Genomic DNA, 8,612 nt, shown 5'->3' on the forward strand with positions numbered 1-8,612 from the left:
GTGCTGGGGGATTGAACCGCGGTCCCTGATGCTTTTGCTAAGCTTGTTCTAAGTAGGTGCTTTAGACCACTGAGCCATCTCTCCAGCCCTGAATGATCATTTTAGCAAGCAGTCAGAGTCCTTGAAAAGGTTTCAAGCTAAAATCCAGGGGATTAAAATTTTATTGAATGTGTCAGCTGCAGAAATGGCCAACGTGAGGACAGAATATCAAGTAGTGTAGACCTACATCTCTCACCATGTACTAAATTAATATCAAGATGTTAAAACAAAGGCACTTAACCTGGTGGAAGTTAACATAGGCGAAATTCTTGAAAACATAGGAGTAGGTAAAGACATTTGAATTGAACCCCATTTGCTCAAGAAATAATACCAAAAACCAGAAATGGGACCATATCAAATTAAAAAGCTTCTGCACAGGCAAGGTAATCAACTAGCAGAACAAACAGACAACCTACACAAGGGAAAAAAATTTCCAATAGTTAGGATAGATTTACAGCTACATTCTCTTAATTTAATGAATAGAAAGATTTGTTCTAATAGTGTTTGTGGACAGGATATCATGTCTGCATCTTATACAATAAATAACCACTAAGTCAACAAAAGAAAGAAAAAAAAATTTTTCTTGATATTCCTTAGACAGAGGGCTAATAACTGGAATGCATGAAGAACTACAAAAAATTAGACCCTCCACCAAAACAAAAGATCCAGTCACAAAATGGGCAATTGAAAGAAATGGACACTTTAGAGACAAAGCAATAGAAATAGTCAAGAAATATATAAAAAATGTTCAAAATCACTAATCGTGAGAGAAATGTAGATTACAGCAACACTGAGTTTCTATCTTACTCCAGAAAAATAGCTATAATGCAGAAATGAAATAATAAGAAATGCCGGTGAAGTTGTGGGTTAGAAGGAACTCTTCTACATTGTTGGGTAGCATGTAAATTAGTAGTCAGTATGGAAATCAGTGTGGAGAGTCACCCAGTTCTATCTGGGAAGAGGGTAGACTAGGAAGAATGGGAGTGGCTGAGGTCAATAACTAGAGGTAGTAAAGCCAAGAGAAGTTTGTAGGGAATGAACACGCCCTACTGGAATCCTAGTCTCTAATTTTTTCTACTTTGTATGTGTGTGAAGGGGGAATTTCTGCCTAGATGATATCCTGGCTTTATGCTTCACAGCACTTCCTTGTGCCTGTTTACCCACTTACTATTTTGGTTGGTTCTCCTGCCTCTAGGAGCAGTATTCCTCCTCATAGTAGAGGCTCTGATGTGTCGAGACACTCAAGGCCAGAGCAGACAGGTTTCCCCCTCCTTTGCCCTCCCCTCCTCTTCCTTCCCCTCCCCTTTTCCCTTCCCTTCTCTTCCCCTTCCCTCCCATTCCTTCCCCTTCCTTTCCCTTCCCTTCTTTTCCCTTCATGTTTCCCCTCCCCTCCCTTTCCTCTCCTGTTCTCCTTACCCCCCTTTCCTCTGTTCCCCTCCCCCTCACTCTCCTATTTTCCTCATTCTTTCTACCTCCCTCCCCAAGGATTGAACCTAGGGCCTTTGCACTGAGGCACATTACTAGCCCCTTTTTATTTTTGTTTTCAGACAAGGCCTCACTAAATTGCTCTGGTGGGCCTCCAACTTCCAAATCCTCCTGCCTTGACTTCCTAGTGTGTTGGTGTGCCATCACCTCAGACTCAGGCTGGGTCTATTTTCTTCCCTCTGTTTGCAGTGACTTCTTCACCATGCTGCCAATCTCCCCTCCTCTAACATTCTATGCCCACTCTCCCCAAACCCTCATTCAGTATCTCTCCTAGCACAGTGCTATGCTCAAGGCTTTTCTCACAGAAGTTTCTGTTCTTTCCCTACAGGTGGGAAATCTTAGGGAAATTAATGACTTTTTCTTGCATTCTAATGTTTATCTTCTGCCAACCTTCTGAGTAGCTCAGCTATGCTCTATGCGATAATTCTTGCATTGAGATGGGAACTTACTCTGATGATATTCCTCAAATCAGAGGTGTAGACTTTATGAAAGTAGGACTTTTGTTTCATACAATGCCTAACAAATTCTTTTTTTAAAACTGTTTAACTTTGTTTTATTTTCTATTGATATAAATACAAGAGAAGCAAAGGCAAATGAAGAGAAGCTTCTGCTTCCACTAAAGTTGCCTATATTAAAGCACCCCACAAACATTCCTCAGTTTGCTTAGAACTATTTGAAGTGAAACAAACTTGTATTTAATCAAACTTTTATTTCTCAGTGGAAAATGCTCTCTTTACCAGAGGTGGCTGGGCTTTTCCAAAGTCAAACATCATTTCCAAAGGCGGATTATTGAGGCAGCACCAATCAGGGATGTGGCCTGTCTGATTATAGTATTCCTTTGAAACTGACCGGCTCCCAAGTATATCTTGAAGTGCTCCAAAAATAGCCCCTTCCAAAGAGGCCACACAATTTTCCTTTGCAGGTGGAGTATGAATTTGGAATGTTTTGGTGCCAAGTGCTTTTTTGTATTTTGGTTTTTCTACCAAGTATCTTATTTCCGCAAGTAACCTGTGGAGAAATCCTGGCAACATAGACGTGCCACCTATGACTACCAAGTTCTCGGCAAGTTGTTTTCTAGTGTCTATTGGGCACTGCAGAAGAGAATCCAATATTAATGTGGCAACTGATTTCTCTTCATTATCTTGTTCAAAAAGAATTTCCACAACTGAATCTCTGATTGATCCTAGGATGTGTAAAATCTTTTCCCCATCTAATGGATAGTCAGCATTTGGGGGTGGTGAAGGACATTCATCAGTCCCATCAATATTAAATTTTGCTGCTTGGATTTTGAGTCCACACTTCAGATCACTTACCAAGCAAGTACGCACTTTAATGTCTTCTAAGATACCTTCTGGAACTGAACCTATCATTGAGGGAAGGCTCTGTTCTTTAGCAGCACTGGTGTCCACAGTACACTGTTCTAATAGCTGAGTTTCCAACTCTTTGTGCAGAGCTTTTCCTCCTAGGGGGAGAGCCCCTCAACAATTTAGTACTGGGATTCCTTCATATATGGGCAACACCAGACTTTCCCTATATCCACAATCCAGGACCATGGCAGAGTTAATTCCAAGCGTCAGAAGAGCCGTGAGGTGACTTAGAGCTAACAAGACAGATGGAATCTCAAAATATTTTAAAAGAACTCACATGAACGTCTCTCTGAAGTGGGAAGGGCACAATACTGACTGACAACTCAGTGGTCTTTGGGGTTCACCAACAGATGCCTGAAATATAGTATGTGGATGAATTCCTTTAGGTAAGACTATAACTCTTCTGTATTGATATTATACTGAACAACCTTGATAGGCTTAGGCAGTCCAGCTTTTTTGATCACACTAGGAATTATACATCTTGGGCCTGTTTCTCCAGCAAATCCACATTTGGTGAAGGCCTCTCCTAAGTCAATCACGACTGTCGTCTTCTGGCCGCCACTGCCCAGGCCCTCATAGAGAGGCATGGCGGCTTGGGCCAGAGCAGCCGGTGAGTGAAAGACGTCCACAGACTTAGGCCGGCAGGGTGGCGGCTGCCTAACAAATTCTTAAGGCAGGTCTGTCTTTGAAACCTACCTGGTGAATTAATTAATTAATGTAGGAATGAATGGCTATACATGCAGTTAGGATCCCTAGATGGAGCAGAAAAGCAGAATAGAGGTGGAGTCTATTTTGAGAGAATTATAGATCAGAACCAAGAGCTATTACAATTCTTCCAGGGGAAATGTCTTCATAGGTTCTTGACCCCTTGAGGCAGCTCTAAGTGTGAAACTACAACTTCCCGGTTCCAAGCTCCCAGTGGAGTCCATCTTGGATTTGAGTTCTAGAGATGGGTAAAAAAATCTCTCTCTCAAGGGCTGGCCAGATAGCTCAATGGACTAGAGCATCTGCTTAGGCAGAGCACAGCAGCCAAGGTTAGATCCCCTGGCCTGCTGTGCCAGCCCCACCCCTAGGATGCGCTGAGATGGCGATTGAGACTGGGCGTGGTGGTGCAAACCCAGTGCTTGGGAGGCTGAAAACAGGAGGATCACTATGAGTCTGATCTAGTGGTGAGACCCTGTAGACCCTGTACTATCCTGAATAGCTGGGATTATAGGTGCACATCATGTTTGTCAGGAAATAGAGACTTTTAAGGAAAGGCAGGAAGGCTTGAGAAAGGAGAAACTGATACTGGGCTTTGGGCTGAAGGGCTGGGCTAGGAATAGATGAGAAGAGCCTGGGAAAAAGGGCATCTGGAGAAAATGGGTTGAGTGTCCTTCCTTTTTCCTTCACATTGCTGGACAGCTTTGGGATAGGATGAGCAGAGACTGCAACTCCAACCCCAGGGTGGAAAGGCAAAGTGGGAGGGAAGAGAGAGAGATAATGTTGAAATTGCAGAGTCATTAGTTACAGAACACATTTTTTTTCCTCTTTTCTTGCTGGTAAATGATGTTGCTTTTTGGGAACCACAGAAATTGATCCTATGTTGGAGGGTAGGATGAAACCTCATTGTCTAAAGCACTCAAGTACCTCAGTCTTGAGAAAAACATCCTGCCTGGACATTGTGGGCTACTAGTCACTAGGCAACCTTATCTCCTGTAACTTTGTGAAAGCATAAAGGCCCTCACTATTCCTTAGGGCTCCTATCCCAGCCGGGCAGATGAACCACCATCTGACCCACCTTTTGTTTCCTTGTCTATCTTTTCCTCATTCCTGCTACTGTTTCTCCCCCTGGTGCAAGGGATCATGTCGATCATGTTGCGATACCAATGGATCTCTACAGTTGCCCACCAAGGAGGGATATCTTAGCCTCAAAGTTGAAGGAGTCTGACCATCACCATCCTGGTCTGAGCAGAGACCACTTTAAATCCCTTCCCGTGCTGTGCTTTTACACATGCTGCAGAGGTGTCCTCATAGGTTGATAAGGTTCAGTAACCACAGCTGTCTCTTGTAATTCCTAATCATTGTTCAGCCTTGCTCTTGACAAGTAAAATCCACGCCCTTGTATGTCCTTAACCTCTGTCCCAGGCAGATGGCCACAACTCCTTTACATGGAGCCCATCCCCAGGCCCATTGTGACATTTCCCTTCCTCTACCACCTCCCCTCTTTATGCTCAAGACCCTATAAAGAGCTATAGTCTGCAGTGGGCTAGCCAGTCCTGTCTCTAGTGGCCAGAGCAGTTCCTCTCAGGTTTGTTCTAAAATAAACCTCTCTCCTGTTGAGCTTTTACCCCTGTTCTCTTCCTTTTTGTCCTAACCAAAGTCTCTTTCCTCCCTGCAGAGACAGACCACTCTCCTTTTATCTGGGAAAGGCAATACAGAACAATTATTAGAGTTCAGGAAGTGAGACAGAAAAGCCACAGATGTGGAGGAAAAACAGAGCGAGAGTCCAGGTGGGCGTGGGGTTGGGGGTGAGACAGGAGAAGCACTCCTATTTCCCGTCTCCAGGCGTGGAAAGGCCTGTTCTGAGACTGTTTGCTCTTTTAGGCATTTTCATAGGTAAAAATGAATGAGTATTTTTCCCGATAAGTAGGTTTGGATTGGTTGGAGAAAAGGAGGTCCATTTAGGGTTCATTTGTCTTTTTTTTTTTTATTTTTAGGAAAGGATCTACAGAGTGTTCAGTGTCTCACCACTAGATCGGGGGGGGCCGGGGAGATAGCTTTGTAGAATAAGCGCTTGCCTGGTGAGCACAACAGCCTGAGTTCAATCCCCGGTTCTTCCAAAAACAAAAGCCAAACAAACAAACAAAAAAATTCCTTTGGGGGCCAGGGAGATGACTCAGTGGAATAAGTGCTTGCCTGGCAAGCACAGGGGCCTGAGTTCAATCCCCAGTTCTGCAAAAAAACAAAAACAAAAACAAAACAGAAAAAAAAAACAAAAACAAAAACAAAACAACCAAAAAACCCAAAAAACCCCCTCACTACTAGATCGGACTCCTAGTGATCCACCTGTTTATAGCCTCCTAAGAGCTGGGTTTACAGGCACATGCCACCACGCCCAGTCTCTGGAGGTTCACTTAGGAAAAGCTCCTAGAAACTCATATAAATCTGTTTTAGTCTCTTGAGCAACAATACTATCACCATTATTTTTTTAAAAGGAACTAGACCCCAAGGCAAGTGGTTCTTGTGGCGCTAAATAACAAAGGAAATGGTTCTACTGTTACAGGCATGATTGTTCCAGCACCCTGGTCTTCTCCAGGAACAGGTGCGAACTCGATGGGTATCTGTCACATGCTCAGTGTGACACAGACCACATCATTTTCCCATCTGCACACTTGGTCACCACATCCTGATCTCAAAAGTCTAAAAATGTTAACCAAACCATGCCACGTCTAAGCATCTATTCTTAGTTAATTCCTGTGTATTCACTTCTAGCTTAAATTTCCACATGCTTCAGAGTTTTTTTTTCCACACATGGCTTTGCCTCTCCTTGAGAAAATGAAAAAAATAAACCTACATCATTTTAGATTCAAATAAGCAAAATTATTTAAGTAGTTTTTTTATTCAAGTTAATAATTACAAATATGACAGTTATATATATTTAAAAATTGTATTTTTATTTGAGATTTCTTATTATTGTTTCTACTTAGAGGTGTTTTAGAATACTGGACATAGAGACCAATACAATGCACTGGGGAGGCTGAGGCAGGAAGATAGCACTTTCAAAGCCAGCCTGGGCTACTGTGAGGCCCTGCCTGTCCCTTCCCACCACAAAAGCAAACCAAAGTGGTTTCAAAGCCTGACCTTTTAGGTTAGAACATTAAATCCATAGTCCTTAGCTCTGTGGCCTTTGGAGGGCTATACATATTCTTTGGATTGCCATTTCCTTGTATAAAATAAGGCTGCTTGGGGCCAGTGTGATAGCCTAGCAGTCTAAAGGGCATGCTTAGGCAAGTTTAGGCAACTGCAGGGACTGAAGTTCAAACCCTGGCACCAGATGTCGCACCAGCCCCACCTCCTGGGCAGGCTGAGCCGTCCACAAAATAAAATAAAATGAAGTAAAATAAAATAAAATAAGGCTGCTATAGGTACCCAACTGTTGGGAGGCTTACATGAGCTAATGAATTTGGAGCTTTGAGAACATTTTCAGTCTATAAGTGCTCAATATGCCTTAGCTATTATTTAAGCCCAAATGATTCAAGTGAAGGAATATGACCTGGCATAACAACGATAGAACAAACTTACATGCAGGAGAGTCTGCACTCAAGTCCTGCCTCTTGCTTGTTCTTCGAAAATTGTCTCAGCTCCCTGAGATTCAATTTACTCATCTGTAAAATAGAAATAATAACTTACTTTGTGACTATAGCAACTCTCAGCAATAAATATAAAAATACATGCTAAACTTTCTCATCCAGCTTTCTTATTAAAACCACTCTGTTCTTTTAGATCAACCGTTCTCAAAGTGTGGTTTCAAAGTCCTTTTCCTGAGGTTCATGATGCTAAAACCATTTTCATAATAATAGCACAATACTGAGAGGGAAGATTAGGGCTTGGTAAAGCTGGCTAGCGAATTATGTGTAACCTGTTAATCACAACACCCCGGGACACATGCACACAACTGTTCTCTCAGTCTTGCACATGGAATGCTCATGAAAACTCAAGCAGGTTTTTGGTAGGATACAAAAAGGACGGTCCACACTGTGGCCACAGTGTTCTCCCTGGTATGGTGGCCCACCCTCACGCTGTAGTGTGTACCTCACTCCCTACTTTTACTTGGCCCAAATACACTCCACAGAACTTGCTTATTTTCCTACCCTTAATAGAACTTTGCTACCATCTGTGCTTGTCTTGATTAGTGCTTTTTCCAGGACAGAAAGAACTTAGAAATCTCTTCTGGAGGGATACTCCAGCACCTCCATAAACCTATAACAACACTACTTGCTTTTATCACTCTATTAACATTTGTACTGATGGCACAAAAGTGATCAAATATTTCTGGCTTCTTAGCATGAATCAAGGCAAGTAGTACTAGTACTATAGTCAACTATTAGTCATTGTATGCTTATTACTCTACACTTATAGCAAAAAGAGATAGCAAAGTGGTGTTCATCTTACCTACCAGGCAGTTCAATGACCACCTAGGACTACCCCCCAAAAAGAAAAGAAATAGCTGTCATTTAAGAATATCCTTGATGAGGGCCAGCCTGAGAGCTCAGTGGATTAAAGCACCTATTTAGGCAGACGCAGGGGCCAGAGGTTTGATTCCTGGCCTGCCATGCTGGCCCTGCCCCTGAGGTGCATCGAGATGTGATTGAGATTGTGATGGTGGCACACCCTGTAATCCCAGTGCTTGGGAGGCTGAAAACAGTGGATCACTATGAGTCCAATCTGTGTAGTGAGACCCTGTATATCTTATACTAACTTCCCCCCAAAAGAATATCCTTTATGAAACAGGAAAATTATTAATGGTATTAGTCTTAATCCCACCCCCTTTTTTTGTCTTTTTTTATTTTTTATTTTTTTCAACAAATAATACACTGCATATATTCTTCTTAGTGGTTAATTGCTGTACAAGATGTGGACTTGTGATCCTATTTACAAACAACATGAGAACAAATCATTCCAGTCATTAAGACAATGCAACTATATATCTACCCCAACCACTTTGAATACACAGATACA

The 8,612-nt window shown here is 42.4% G+C and overlaps 1 pseudogene; it reads right to left on the minus strand.

Annotated features, from left to right (window-relative positions):
* Positions 1-2,066: 2,066 nt before the first annotated feature.
* LOC101559810 lies at positions 2,067-3,478 on the minus strand (annotated as a pseudogene).
* Positions 3,479-8,612: the final 5,134 nt, after the last annotated feature.

The sequence above is a fragment of the Octodon degus genome, unplaced genomic scaffold (assembly GCF_000260255.1).
Source record: "Octodon degus isolate 3935 unplaced genomic scaffold, OctDeg1.0 scaffold00041, whole genome shotgun sequence".
Lineage (NCBI taxonomy): Eukaryota > Metazoa > Chordata > Mammalia > Rodentia > Octodontidae > Octodon > Octodon degus.